The sequence below is a fragment of the Pantherophis guttatus genome, chromosome 3 (assembly GCF_059756535.1).
Source record: "Pantherophis guttatus breed Tessera chromosome 3, ASM5975653v1, whole genome shotgun sequence".
In the NCBI taxonomy this organism is placed as follows: domain Eukaryota; kingdom Metazoa; phylum Chordata; class Lepidosauria; order Squamata; family Colubridae; genus Pantherophis; species Pantherophis guttatus.
The window spans coordinates 14,143,123-14,159,381 of NC_142065.1; positions in this window are offsets into that span (position 1 = coordinate 14,143,123).

Below are 16,259 nucleotides of genomic sequence, written 5' to 3' on the forward strand. Positions count from 1 at the left end.
CAAATACTGTAATATGTTTATTTCTATTCTGCTTAGATCAGCTAGTAGCTTTCTCATTTCTCTCTCTCTCAAAATGCCATCTATTTCACATAGGTGATGAAAAATAATCACGGTTATTCTTATCCAGTTCCACTCCGAAGCATTCAACAAACTTCATTGCTAATTCCATTTCTATATGATTTCATACGCATAAACTAGCTAATAGCGTTTTTTTTTTTTTATGAAGATGTCACGCCAAAAACTTACAGCATCTATCTAAGAGTTTATTTATAAGTGGAGATATATGAACTCTAATTAGGGTTGAGGGTTTGGGAAGGGAGAGCTTCCATTACCTATTTTTTTAATGTGCCTTTCCAATTTGCTTACCTGGAGTTCACTCCTAAAAGCAAATTAAGTGATGTCTCTTTCTAGTCAAGCTTGGCTCTTGATGTTTACATGGCCATATTCATATAACATTTTGGGCAATAAGAGGGAAATGGATTGCCACTGTCATTCTCTGGGGAGTCATTCCAGTTTTCTAATTTAGCCTACAATCCTGGGATCTCCTCATGGTCTCCCATCTAAGAAAATATGGTCCTGCCTTTCTTTCTTTTTTTTTCTTTTTTTTTTTTTTTTTAGATTAACTGATTACCAGGAAGCAGCCTGGGACCATTTAACTGTAGCTGGGACTTGTCAAGCTGTCTCTTGATCTTGGTCAGTTGGTGACATAACACCACAGAGAGCAAATTACTGTAATATTTATTATTAGTTATTGGTTACGTCAATCAATTACTATATCATATCACAAGGGGTCATCCATCTCTTTAAATCTTTCCAAAATGTTAGCAGGGTTGGGGAATCTACAAATCTCAGTTGTGTAATGGTATGTGGGAATGGCCTTGGGAGACAGGAGGAAGAGCAGTAGTCTACCCACTGGTCTGATGAATGAAATCTGAGTCTGAAGGAAGGATGGAATGGGGGGAAGCCTCTCAGAAGGGACCCTCCCTAGTTTTCTGGAAAGTAAAAATAAAAAGAGATAAAAGTGCTTTGAAACTTGTATGATTCCGGTATTGTAACCTTTCAACAGAGGTAGCATTAGCACTCACAATTGGTGATTCTCATATAGATTATCTCAAAGAGCTGACACAAATCTTGCAAGTCTGAAAATACCTCTCCCCTCTCTTACTTTCCTCTCCCACAAACTAGAGAGGGTTGCTTCTGAGATGCTATCTCCATTCCTAATTCTCAGATTTCTCAGTCTCAGATTTCATTTATCAGATTATGCTATTATCCTTCTCATCTTTTCTACTACTTCTTCTATGGGTATCTTATGATTATATTACTTTGTTGTTTGTATGTACATTGAGAGCTTATGCACCAGAGACAAATTTCTTGTGTGTCTAATCACACTCAACCAATAAAGTCTTCTTCTCTTCTCCTCTCCTCTCCTCTCCTCTCCTCTCCTCTCCTCTCCTCTCCTCTCCTCTCCTCTCCTCTCCTCCCCTCCCCTCCCCTCCTCTCCTCTCTTCTCTTCTCTAAGAGCCATTGTGGTGCAGTGGTTAGAATGTAATACTGCAATATAACTCACTGTTCACTCCAAGAGTTCAATTCTGAGTGGCTCAAGATGGACTCAGTCTTCCATCCTTCAGAGGTCAGTAAAATGAGGACCCAGATTGTTGGGGGCAATATGCGGACTCTATAAACCACTTAGAGTGGGCTGTAAAAATCCAGGAGATTTTTAAGCAAAACTTTTGCAAAACATTTTTGAGAAATTGGAAAGCTCATACACCTCGCCTCGCATGTCAGCAGCTCTGCCAACACCAGGAAAGATCGATTTCAATTAACTAAATATAGAACTCTCACATATAGCAGCTATAGAGATGTGTGCATGTGGGTGGATGGGTGGGTGGATGAATGGGTGTGATTCTTCATGAACACCTACTTGTCAGAGCTTGGCAGGTAAGCAGGGGTCAGCCTCTTCATTAAATGTATAGATAGAAAATTATAGAGAAAGCCAGGATACAGGTTAGATGGGTATTGATGACGTGTCTTTGCAGCTTCGCATTCAAAGAATTGTAGAAAGCAAGGCTTGAAGTGGACTTTGGAAATCACCCAGCCCAACCCTTGACTGAGCTAAGGAGTCTATAGCATTCTAGAGAGATGGTCATCCAAACTCTGTTTCAACACCTCAAGCAAAAGAGAATCCAGCTAGCTTTCCCAGCGCTGTGTCAGGTTTTGATGTCGTCTCAAATAAAATAAATTGCATTTCCAAACAAATAGTCTTTGAAGAAATCTTTCATTTTATTAAGCACGACAACCTGTCCCTGATTGTGGCGTAGCCAACACTGACTTCCTGACCCCAAAACCTTCCCTTTCAGTTCCCCAATTCTCTGTGTCTCATTGGCCCTCTTCCCAAATCACTCTCCCCATATCTACTACTTCAGCTCCCAGGAATGTCCCCCTTCCCATCTCATCTCCTAGGGGATATTATCTTCAGGGAAAATAAGTAGGTGAGAAGTCAAGCGTCCTCTTGCCAGCTGCCCCCACTTCTCCTTCTTATGTCAGCACTAGAGTAAATGCAGGTTGAAGTGTTGACACGCTGATTATGTTACTTAGTTGGGTAATGAAACATCTGCAAGAAAACAATCAAGCTCAGAGAACACCAAGAGCCCCTCATTTCAACCCTGGGCTAGAAATATTCTCCTTTAAAAGAGAATTCATTGCCTATGAAAGTCTGAAGAATCCCCAAAGAAAGCCAATTGTGGTCAATACAACCCCAAGCTGTATGTTTGAAGCCACCTAGGATTAAGCTTGCCTGAAAGGTGACTTGGCCTTATATAGTCTACATTTTGAGATGCATCTCTGCTTGCAACACAAGGCTGTGCCATTAGAAGAGGAGTTGTGTTGGCTGTTTCATACATTTTGCTTCTTCACCCCTCCACAAAAAGGTCCAGTGGTGGGTTCCTCCCAGTTCTGCCCGGTTCCGCCGAGTCGGTAGCGGTGACGATATGAAGTCACCGAACTGGTTCTGCCCCCTGCCCCCTGCCCCCCCGCCCCCCGCCCCCTTCATTATTCTTACCTTTTATTTGGCCCCACCCCCAATCTATTGCTGCCTCCTGAGTCCCAGCTGATCGGCTAGAAGGAAAAAAACTGTTTAAACTCTTCAAAGGGCCGCCCTACAGCTGATCAGTGTTAAAAGGAAACAAATGAGTAGACCAGTGCCTGCAAAAATAAATGGGTAGATCGGTGCCTCCAAAAACAAATGGGTAGACTGGTACAGCTCTGCAAGCAGTTAAAAGCCTGGTAGACCAGTACCTCTGCTAAATCCTAAAGAATTGTCACATGACCATCAAGCCATGCCCACAAAATAAGCCACGCCCACAGAGCCTGTAGTAAAAAAATGTAGAACCCACCCCTGAACAGGTCCTATTTTTTTCCATTTGTCTGCCAGGCATCAGATTCAACCAAGGACCAGATCATTCCTTTTTGCTATTGTGTGGGCCTTGTTTGGCACAAGTATCTCTCTTGGAGATAGTGATGTAATTGCCACTTTTGGCCAGGAGCCATGAGCAGGAGTGGGAATGTGACAATTACTCGAGGTAGTCTATCACCGCCGCCTGGAAAGTCGTGTTATTTTTAATGGGCTTTGCACGGCTTGAATCCCCAAACTGATTATATACTCTGTACTGTACGAGGGAGATAACTGGAAACGGCTTCCAAATTCTAATTGGGAAAACTCAGCCTAACTTATATTCTTCCCAAGAATGCATAATTAGGACTCATTATTAGAGTCAATAGGAATGCTTTAAAAATCGTTGAATATGGGTTAATCTTGGTTACACTTAAAATGCCACCTGTTCGTTTCTTCGCTCTCGCGCTTTGTTCAAAGAAAGGAGCCCTGGCTATATTAGTTTTAGGTTTCAATGCAGCAGCTAATCCTTCGGTATTCAGTTTTGTCTTTTGAATATGCAATTGGTTTTGGAACGGCTCCCATTACTCAGACCATCAGTGCAAACGTTGGGGAAAGCTGCATATTGTTTCTTGCGATGTCTTCATTGCTCGGCAAAGAAAGGATGGGGGGGTGGGGGTGGGGTGGGGGCAGCAAGACAAATCGGAGAGATGAACTCCCACCGGGAGAAAGCCAGGCGCTGCCAACTAGCTCAGATGTAGAGAGCAGGGTGTGGAAAGATTTAAACGGCTGCAAGGCAGAAATGCTGATTCCGGGCACTGCTGAGAACCGATATGGCAATGCACTGGATTCAAGATTTAATGACCCTGAAAAGAAAGCTACCGTACTTACTGCTGCAGCTCACAGCAGCGGGGACAGCCAGCAGGAGCAGTTCTAAACCAGACTATTGTGGAAAGAATTCTTTTCCCTTACTAATTTCACCATTGTTGCAAATGCAAAAGAGATTGGCATGCCTACGAGGTTTCAGGCCTGCATTCAACTCCACGATCCTAGGCTACTTACGATCTGAATACTCAGGAGGGTAGAGGGAGGGGGGGATGCATATTTTTATCTGCATTTCCCCCTCTTTCTATTCCCTAGCTTCATTTGAGAGTTGAAAGCTGGTTTTTCCTTCAAGTTCAGCACTTTGCCAAATTCTCCGCTGCAGATCTAAGCTTGGATGAAAATTAGTCCTGAAATGTTCGGCATAGACTGGAGAGTGGTATGCAGTGTGATGCCCCTAGTTAAAAATAAAATGCTTTTTAAAAAGTGTATTTTCTGGAAAGCGAACACCCACATAAATATGAATGTTCATGCAGCTTTTTGGAAAAGAAAATTTCACAATAACAGAATAACAGGGTTAAAAAGGGACCTCGGGGGTCAACAGGAGCCTGGATAGCTCTGCAGACTAAGCACTGTAATTTAACACCAGCTGTCTGCAATTAAAGTAAGTTCGAGTCTTGCCAGGCTCAAGGTTGACTCAGCCTTCCATCCTTTCTAAGGTAGGTAAATTGAGGACCCAGTTTGTGGGGGCAATAAGCTGACTTTGTATAAAAATATACAAAAGTATGAAGGCTATTGCTTAACGCACTGTAAGCCGCCCTGAGTCTCTGGAGAAGGGCGGCATATAAATCAAATTTAAAAAAAAAAACTGGTTCAATCCCTTACTCAAGCCTGCACCTGGAGTGGCGTGACTAGGAGGCATCTCCAGTTGGAACGATGCATTGATTGGACCATGTGATGGACATGTGGGTTCAGGGGGAAGGGACTTGTACTTTCTTTTGGGTGGGGAAAACCTGGAAGCTTTCAGATTCGGGTTTTCCCAGATGTGCCAATATGACATCTCTAATAAAATGGAACTTTGAGGAACTTCTGGCCTCTGGGTCTTCTTTCGTTAGGGGTGTTACTTGGAACCCTGACAATAGCACTTAGACTTATTTACTGCTTCCCAGGAGTTTACAGAGTCAGCCTATTGCCCCCAACAATCTGGGTCCTCATTTTACTGACCTTGGAAGGATGGAAGGCTGAGTTAACCTTGAGCCTGGTGAGAGTCGAACTGCCAAACTGCTGGCAGCTGGCAGTCAGCAGAAGTAGCCTGCAGTACTGCATTCTAACCACTGCACCACCATGGTTAATAAGTCTCTATAGGGCTGGAAGGGATCTTGGAGGTCTTCTAGTTCAATCCCTGGCCCAAGGGAGGAAATGTTACACCATCTTGGACAAGTGGTGCCCAACCTCTTCTTGTAAACCTCCAGTGATGGAGTACCCACAACTCCAATGTCAGGGTTCCAAGTAACACCCCCAATGAAAGAAGACTCCAAGGCTTGAAGTTCCTCAAAATTCCATTTTATTAGCGATGTCATATTGGCACATCTGGGAAAACCCGAATCTGAAAGCTTCCAGGTTTTCCCCACCCAAAAAGAAAGTCAAAGATCCATCCCTGCACCCACAAGTCCATCACATGATCCAAACAATTCACCATCCCAATTGGAGACTTACCATCCCAACTGGAGACATCCTCCAGTCACTCCCATCCAGGTGCAGGCCGAATGCCCTTGATTCCCAGAGAAAGGAATGTTGTTATGGCTAATCCTCCACCACTCTTTGTAATCCCCTCTCCCGTCTTCCCAGGCACTAAATGTGGCAGCCCTGAAGCGCCAACAAAAAAGACGGCTTCCAGGGCTGACATCCAGGAGGCAAGCTGTTCCATTGATTAATTGTTCTGACCTTATTTTGAGGTTGGATCTCCCTCTGATGAGCTTCCAGCTATTTCTTCTTGTCCTGCCCTCTGGTCGTTTGGAGAATAAAGATACTCTCTTCCTTGTGACAGCTCTTCACCTATTGGAAGACTACTATCAAGTCTTTCCTAAGCCTTCTCTTTGGTAAGTTAAAGATACCTACTTCCCTTAGCCATTCATAATATGATTTAGCCTCCAGACTTCTTATCATCTTTTTTACTCTTCTCTGCATTTTTTCTAGCATCTCAGCATCAAACTCATGTTTCACATCTTCAGTTTCCCTCTGGACTAATCACAATATTTGTCCAGAGGAGACAACTTCATAGTAAATCTTCTATCCTTTCCATTATCTTCTCCTGGATATCTCTCGCTGCTTTGAACTCCACTAACCCCGCAGGCAAGTGATTCAACAGTTGTCCTACACAAAGGATCTCTCACAGCAGAGTATCACTCTCTCTTTCTTCCTCTGAACTCCTGCACTCCTCTTGAGACAGCTCTTTTGCCAAGACATTGGATTTGGAGTTGTAACCTTTTGTTCAAATGATCATGGTAAGAAGAGAATGGCTTGTGGGGTGGTGGAGGATTTCTGCCAAGTGGCACTGGTGGATATTTGAGAATTTTTGTGGAGTTAAAAAAATGTCTTTTTCTCTTTTTAAAAAGGTATAATAGTAGAAGATGGAGGCTAAAAACATATGAAGAACAGCTGCAGGAATAAGATATTTCTAGTTTAATTAAAAGAAGGGCTGTGGGTGACATGACAGCTGTGTTCCATTATCTAAGGGGCTGCCACAAAGAAGAGGGGGGTTAGTCTTTTTTCCAAAGCACCTGACGGCAGGACAAGAAGCAATGGATGGAAACTAATCAAGGAGAGAAATAATCTAGAAATAATGAGGAATTACTTGACAGTGAGAACAATTACCGTATTTTTTCAGACTATAAGACACACTTTTTTGTCTCCCAAAAGGGGATGAAAATGTCTGTGAATCTTATAGACTGAATATTGCCGAAGCCCTGCCCACCTGCCAGCCATTTTTTGGTCTCCACAGACCCTGTTTTTGAGCCTTTTTTCTGCCTTTTTCAGGCCTTTTTTTGGCCCATTTTCAAGGCTTTTTTTTTGGGGGGGGAGATGTTTTTGAGGCTCTTTGGGCCCATTTTTAAGGCTTTTTTTGACCTACTTTTCCCCAAAAAGCCTCAAAAATGGGCCCAAAAATGCCTCAAAAACAGGCCAAAAAAGGCCTCAAAAGTGCCCCCCCCAAAGCCTTGAAAACAGGCAAAAAAAGCCCTGAAAACTAGCCAAAAAAGCCTCAAAATGGGCCAAAAACCCCTCAAAAGTGGCCCCCCAAAAGCCTTGAAAACAGGCCAAAAAAAGCCCTGAAAACTAGCCAAAAAAGCCACAAATATGGGCTGAAAAACCCCACAAAAATGGGCCACAAAAAGCCCTGAAAATGGGTGGAAAAAAGCCTTGAAAATGGGCCAAAAAAGCCCCAGAAACAGACTGAAAAAAGACTGGAAAATGGCCAAAAAAAGGGAGGCCAAAAACTTTGTTTTTGTTGTTTTCCTCTTCTAAATTTAGGTCCGTTTTATAGTCTGAAAAATATGGTAACCAGTGGAACGTCTTGCCTCCAGAAGTTCTGGGTGCTCCATCACTGGAGGCTTTTAAGAAAAGATTGGATAATCCTCTGTCTGAAATGGTACAATGGTACCCCTGCTCGAACAGGGGGCTGGACTAGAAGACCTCCAAGTCCCTTCCAACTTTTTTATTCTTTTATGCTGTTAGTACATCCTAGGTAGAATTTCGCTTTGATGGGAGAAGTTGTATAGTTAGACGAAATTAATGTGGATAAAAGAAAGGAATCATACAGAGTCAGATACATGAGCTCTAAAGGACCCTCTCTATTCACATTATTATAAGGGGAAGACGTGCTTAGATACATGAACTCTGAGAGACCCTCTCTATTCACATTATTATAAGAGAGAAAAGTGCTTGCTTGGAGATTACATTAAAAGCAGCTAAACCCCATTAAGTGGTAATATATCTTCTGATGAGACCTAGATGTCACGGAAGGACAGCCATATGGAAAACATCTGAGTGACCTCACTGTGAATGACACAAGGATATATATGTTACAAAGAGTTACTTAATCCAATAAATTTACCCAAGGACAGCAGTAAATTTCCCATTAGCAACTACAAGCAACTACAAGCTCTTAAGGAAAAGTTGTGTAGCTAAGATAATCTTATAAACTAAAAATAATGGTTTACTAATGGTTTAGTAATTAGGAAATGTGTCAATTATCATATGACAGGTGTGTGTATGTATGAGCTCATATTAACCATATATGGAAAATGCATGATCTCACCGAATCCTTTGTCTTAGAAATGTATAAAAACAGTTGTATCAGAGTTCTTTCCTTGTTCAAAGTTTCAGATACAAATCTGGCTCTGAACCTTGCACAATAAAACTGTCTCTGGCTGACCCAGGAATGTTGTTTGGTCCCTTCATTCTACAACAAAATGATGTAGAATGATTTGGAAGGATGTGACCATACTGCAAATTCCCATTTCTGCTGAATTTTTTTTTTTTTAAATCAAGGTTTTCATGCTGCTATCAAAAGTATTTATTTCAACAGCTCACCAACTGTGCTGTTACTGATGCATATAGCAAGGCTTTAAAACACCAACAGCAAAGCAGAAATAAAGACACTGTCTCTCCCTTTTTAAACAGAAGAGTCCCTGGGGGATAAAAACTAAGCTTATTGATTAGTAAGAGAAAACTGGAAATATTGTTCAAAACCTTCTTCACTCTCTGTGATAATTTGCCAAGAATTTCCTGTTTGTGCGCAGGCCAGCTTATCCACCAAAACCTCATATGCATGCAGATATGTGTGTGAGAGAGTTTGCACTATGTCTGTACACACAGAGAAATACACCCGGGAGAATGGCTCACTAAGAGAACAAATATACATACTGGTTAAGCTAACATTTTAATATTAGTACTTTGAATTGATCTCAGACTCAGACTGACAGGGAACGTCGTTCCTTAGATTTGAATTCTTCTGGTTTGGTGAGTGGGAGAGAGAGAGAGAAGATTTAAGCAGGCAGTCCACTCAAAAATTTAAAACATCACCCTATGAGCTCTGAACTAAATTGGAATAAAAAGGCAACATGAACATGGCCCAACATGGGTCTTGTGATGGGTCAGGCCCAACTTCCTTTGTGTGGTTCCTTCTCCCTGAAAAGATCTTCTGGACATAATCCCTTCTCACTTCTCTGGCTTGTTTATGTGTCTGCTTCATCTTTAAGTATGACAGCTTTAGACTAGTCTCACACTGCTCCTCTTACAGCAGTGACTCTTGAATCATTGTCATTGATAGATGGCTTCTGAAAATAGCAGTAAAAATAAGAATTAATAAAAAAGAGGATGGAGCTTACTGACTATCGAGAGGCAAAATTCAGAAAGCTGGTATATGATAAAGAGCATCTTTCCCACGTATATTAAGTCCTACCTTTGCAAATGGACAAAAACAGGTCATATGTTAACTGCCAGTATTTCCTATGTCTGTGATGGTGAACCTATGGCATGCGTGCCAAGGTGGCACATGTAGCCACATCAGTGGCCACGCAAGCTCAGCTCCAGCGTGCATCCGTGTGCTGGCCAGCTAATTTTCGGGCCTTCTGGGCCAACCAGAAGTAGGAAAACAGGCTGTTTTCTGCCTCCAGAGGACCTCAGGGGAGGGGAAGGCTCATTTTTCTCTCTCTCCAGCCTCCAGAGCCTTTCTAGGAGTCTGAAAGGGTGAAAATGGCCTTCCCCATCCCCCGGAGGCCCTCTGGAGGCCAGAAATGGCCCGTTTGCTAACCCTCCCCAGACTCCTAGAAAGGCTCTGGAGGCTGGTGACAGCAAAAAAGGGACCTTCCAGTCCCACTGGAAGTTGGCAAGTGGGCTGTTTCTGGCCCCGGAGGGTCCCCGGGGGGGGGGGAGGCCGTTTTTGCCCTCCCCAGACTCCTAGAAAGGCCTTGGAGACTGGGGAGAGCAAAAAACAGGCCTACTGTGCCATCGTGTGCCAGGAGCGGAGGGAGCGGGGGGGTTCATGCGTGGGGGCAGGGCGCATATAATTATGGGTGTGGGCACGCACCCGCGTGACCCCCCACTCCCACTCCTGGCACGTGATGGCAAAAAGGTTAGCCATCACTGTCCTATGTGCATGCATTTGTATGTGTATGCATGCACTGTGTAGACAATTACATACATGGATATACATTTGTATACCCAAAACTGAAAATAGAAAGGTGTGGCTTATTATTGTGAAAGTTTAGCTATATAAACACCGTTTTAAAGGGAATAGTACTCTGAAAATCCTGTAATGCTGAGCTTTTAACAAACAAACAAACAAACCCAATGTTTTTCTCAGTGACATGAAAAGGATGCAAAATGGTTTCTATCCTAATACTTAATTTGATATGTTTGTGCTCTATTTAAAAACATTGTTGATAAATTCCTACTATACCCTTTCCTTGGAGTGTTTTATTACTGGATGTGAATTTATGCACAAAACCCAAAACATTTGGAAAGTTATGTTATCATGAAATTGTCTATTTGCCTTCGTTCTCAAACAGTTTGCCAAACCCTTCAATGAGTGGTTTGACTTCCAACCTTTTTTTTTTTTACACATTTGCTCACAAGTGTGATATGCCAAAATTTAGTTCAACATAGAAATACAATCCAGGAGGAAAAGAAAAAACCTTCAGCGAGGAGTCAAGAGTTACTAATTCTGTAATATGAGTGAGAAGCTAGCTGTGTCTATCGTAGAGGCATCTAAGGAATACCATATGTCTTTGAGAAAATTATTAGATCCAGAATTTCTGAATATAATATCCACTTAGAGGTATTTAAGCAAAGGCCAGATAACCATCTGGTAGGTATAATATAACTGATTCATACACTGTAAATCCTGTCTGAAACAGAATGTTGGTTTAGTAAATAGAGTATAATCAACTACATTTTTGTTGATCTCTGGTTCCTCTCACACTGTTACTCAGTGATGTGATTCACTGTATGCCAGAGGATATTATCAATAGCTTCCTGGCTTGTCAATGACTCAGTGCAGGGGCACAATTCGGTCTTTCCTATCTAAAGGCATTATATTCACCTTGGCATTATGCCAACAACCATATTCCCATTTTAATATTGCTTTTTGGGGGATTTAGCTTGTGTTTCTCTGCTGTTTCAGGTTCTGTGGAAAAGTTTCAAGGACAGGGGGTTTTTTTATCCACAAAGATAGCAAGATTTCCAGAACTTTTAAAAACCAAGATTTGGTTTGTAACATAATCAATTTGTTGGCAAAAGGCAGATCTTCTGATTGTTTGCTCCTAAACTTCTAACTATCATTTTCTTTAGTTTGGAGAAAATCTGAAGCTCTAGGGAGATTAATGTTACCATCTATATTCTCTCTCTCTCTCTCTCTCTCTCTCTCTCTCTCTCTCTCTCTCTCTCTCTCTCTCTCTCTCTCTCTCCCTCCCTCCCTCCCTCCCTCCCTCCCTCCCTCCCTCCCTCCCCCTCTCCCTCTCCCTTCCTCTCTTATATCTCATCTCATCTCATCTATCTTCTACCATCTATTTATTTTATGCCTTTGTGTTAAGTATCGAGTGACAATTCAAATAGCCCTATCAGGAATCAATCCTGAGAGCTGGAACTTTAAAGAAGCGTCAGTGGCTGAAGCCGGGGACAGCTCCCGTATAAAAGGAGCTGCTGCGGCTGTTATTGCCATTGCGACTATGGAGTTAAATAAAGGTATTAACTATACTGCGAGTCCTGTCCTTCTTTGCGCCCACGATCTAACACTTTGTGTCATTGTTGACTCCTGACAATCAGCCTGGAGGAGTCCTTGCAACTCTCTTGACACGGTTTTTCAGAAGAGGTTTGCAATTACCTTCTTCCTAGGGTGATTTATTTATTAATTTATTAATTTATTTATTTATTTATTAAATTTTTATACCGCCCCCCTCTCCCGAAGGACTCGGGGCGGTGAACAGCCAGAATTAAAAACACACAATACAAATATTAAAATATATTAAAACAAAATTAAATTATCTTAGGCTTCTCCAATTTAAAACCCCGTTACCCATAAAATTCACCCAATTAAAAATTTTAACCCAGCCCGGTTTGCTGAAATAAAAAAGTCTTCAGGGCCCGGCGGAAGGTCCGGAGGTCCGGGATTAGTCGTATCCCTGGGGGTAGCTCATTCCAGAGGGCGGGTGCCCCCACAGAGAAGGCTCTTCCCCGGGGGGTCGCCAGCCGACATTGCCTGACAGACGGCACTCTGAGGAGACTCTCTCTGTGGGAGCGTGTTGGCCGGTGGGAGGTTATCGGAGGCAGAAGGTGGTCTCGTAAATAACTGGGTCCTAAGCCATGGAGCGCTTTGAAGATGAGAACCAACACCTTGAAGCGCACTCGGAAGACCACCGGAAGCCAATGCAGCTCGCGATGACTGAGTGACTTAGCTTGCTTCATGCTTAAGGTGGAACTAGAACTCATGGTCTCCCAGTTTCTAACCCAGTGCTTAACCATTACACCAAATTGACTCTCTCTACTTTCAAATGCATTTTTTAATTATTATCCCATAATAATAATATGCTAGTCAGGGAAGGGTAGGTTAGTTAAAAATATATGCTGTATTTTTCAGACTATAAGACGCACCGGTGTATAAGACCCACCAAGATTTCGAAGAGGTAAGTAAGGAGAAAAAAGGGTTTTGCCTTCCCTGGCCCCCTAGAGCACTTTGTGGGCCTCTCAAACCCTCTGCGCACTCCATTTTTGCAAAAAACAAGGCACGCAGAGGGTTTGGGAGGCCTGCAGAGTGCTCCTAGGGGCTGGGGGAGGGCAAAAACACCCCCATTTTTTGCAAAAATGGAACGAGTAGGGCGGGGCTTTGGGAAGCCAAAAATGGCTGTATTCGGTGTATAAGACACACCAACATTTCCACCCTCTTTTAGGGGGGGAAATGGTGCATCTTATGCTCCGTAAAATATGGTAGCTTGCACTATATATCGCAAACCTGCTTATGCTTTATATGGAAAAAGTTCACACTGCTTGAAGCCTACTTTTATATGACTTTACCAAGTCTCTCTTTTTTTTAAAAAAAAATAATACTGCCTTAAGTTTATTCATTTTAAATTTCATATCTAGAAAATGAAAATAAGAGAGAGAGGGAGAGAGAAAGAGAGAGGGGGGGGGAATCAGCCCAATAAGAAGTTGCATCCAATTACCAGAAACTAAAAGAGAAAGATAGAAGATTTTTAATTATTTATTTAAAATAATTGCGTTTTTTTGTTTATGTATTAAAACTTTTTGCATTGCTTTCCACCGAAAAAATCTCAAAGTGATTTGCCATAAAATTCACTGAAACAATGAAAAGACTGAAGTTAAAAGTGCGTGTAATAAAGATAAAATAGTAAATCCAGCAATAACATGGAGAGTAAAAGCAGCATCGGAGAAGATAAAACTATCACAGGAACATATGAATTTATACATCCTTAAAAGGTGTGCAATAATAAAGATGTATTTGCCTGGGTTATATTTAAGACAATAGAGGTGGTACCCAGCCTATATTCCAAAGTCAGGGGGCTGTCACTGAATAGTTCTGCTCTTGGATAACATCCAGGGGTGGGCTGCTGTGATTTCGCAGGGGTTTGGGAGAACCACTAGCTAAGATTCTGTGCAATTTGGAGAATCCCCAAATCCCATTCCTGGCTGGTCCTGCCCACCCCACCCCACCCCACCCCTCCCAGGAGTCCCCACATGGCCCATTATTGATGCAGATAAGTGCAGGGTGTGCACGGAGGTTCAGGTAGAGTGAAAAATGGGCCTACTGGAAGTTCGGGAAGGTGAGAAACGTTTCTGGCCTCCAGAGGGCCTCTGGAGCCTCGGGAGGTCGTTTTCAAGCCTCCTGGAGGCTTGAAAAAAGCCTCCGGAGTCTGGGGAGGGAAACACCCCCCCACCGCCATGGTGCAGGAGGCCGACTAGGCCATGCCCACCATGGCCACACCCACCTAGCAACAGGGCAGAGAGCCCCTTGCTAAAATTTTTGAAGCCCACCCCTGATAACATCTGTGTCTTACAGGGGTGGCCCAGAATGGGACGATTCACTGTTGCCATGGAACAACTTGCCATGGCCAACTCACCACGGGAAAACTCACAGGAAAATTCTATTTAATTATTTAAAATATTGTTTTAAAATATTTTAATTTTTGTCATTGGCATTTCATTTTGTCCCTCCTTTGGCAACCATTTCTTTGATAACTCTTGTCCTGTGGCGAGTGGCTATGGCGAGTTGTTCCACAGTGAGTTGGCTGTGGCAGATTGGCCGTGGTGAGTTGGCTGCAGTGAGCAGATGAGAGATACAAGGAAAGGGAAAAGGAAGGAGGAGGAGAAAAATGGGAGGAACCTTTTGATGGAAAGGAAAGAAGAATAAAGATTGAAATGATGGAGGAAGACATATTGAAGGAAATAATAGCAGTGAAGAAGGAAGGGGTAGAAAAAGAAGAGAACAATAGTGAATGTAGGAGGAGTGAGATGGAAAATGAAGAAAGAAGGACAAAGGAGACTGAAGGTTTTTGTGATACTACTACAAAGTCTTCAAAATAATACACAATCAGTATTCCATCAAGCCACATACCCACAAACACAGCTATATCAAAATGAGAGAAATATGTATCCTATACATAGGATACAGAAGGATATCCTTCTGTAGCCAAGAAATTAAAAGACACTTGCTCCTAGGGAGGAAAGCAATGGCAAAATTAGACAGCATACTAAAAAGCAGAGACAACATCATGCCAACAAAAGTGCATATAGTCAAGGCTATGGTTTTCCCAGTTGCAATGTATGGTCGTGAAAGTTGGACCATAAGAAAAGCTGAGCATCAAATAATTGAGGTCTTTGAACTCTGGTGCTGGAGAAGACTCCTGCGAGTCCCTTGGACTGCAAGGCGATCAAACCAGTCAGTCCTAGAGGAGATCAACCCTGACTGCTCTTTAGAAGGCCAGATTCTGAAGATGAAACTCAAATACTTTGGCCACCTAATGAGAAGGAAGGACTCACTGGAGAAGAACCTAATGCTGGGAACAATTGAGGGCAAAAGAAGAAGGGGATGGCAGAGAACAAGGTGGCTGGATGGAGTCATTGAAGCAGTCGGCGTGAGTTTAAATGGACTCCAGAAGATGGTAGAGGACAGGAAGGCCTGGAGGAAAGTTGTCCATGGGGTCGCGATGGGTTGGACACGACTTTGCAACTAACAACAACAAATCTTTCTTTCTAACTTAAAATGGATTTTTTAAACCAGATCTAACATCTATCTATCTATCTATCTATCTATCTATCTATCTATCTATCTATCTATCTATCTATCTATTTTGTCGAGTACGTATTAGATAACATATATAAGTATAAGCATGAATTGAATACATAAAATGAATACAATTAAAGGGAACATTAGGACAGGGATGGTAGGCATGCTGGTGCGCTTATGCACGCCCCTTACAGACCTCTTAGGAATGGGGTGAAGTCAACAATAGACAGTTTAAGGTTAAAGTTTTTGGGGTTTGGGGAAAAAACTACAGAATCAGGTAGTGCATTCCAGGCATTGACCACTCTGTTGCTGAAGTCATATTTTCTGCCATCGAGTTTGGAGCAGTTCACTTTAAGTTTGTATGTATTGTGTGCTCGTGTATTGTTGTGGTTGAAGCTGAAATAGTCATTGACAGGTAGGACATTGTAGGGGATAATTTTATGAGCTACACTTAAGTCATATCGAAGGCAGCGTAGTTCTAAATTTTCTAAGCCCAAAATTTCAAGTCTGGTGGCATAAGGTATTTTGTTGCAAGCAGAGGAGTGGAGGACTCTTCTTGTGAAATATTTCTGGACATGTTCAATTCAACCTTTCAATTCTCTCTTTCTAATTCCAGTAAAAAAATAATCAACAGAATGACTCAAAGTCATTAAGCTGAATAATGGACAATAAATTTCTTTGCTATTCATTAGCTGATGTTTGCCATGGTGACATTCTAGGAATGTTGTCCTCTTCAAGAAGGAGGAACCA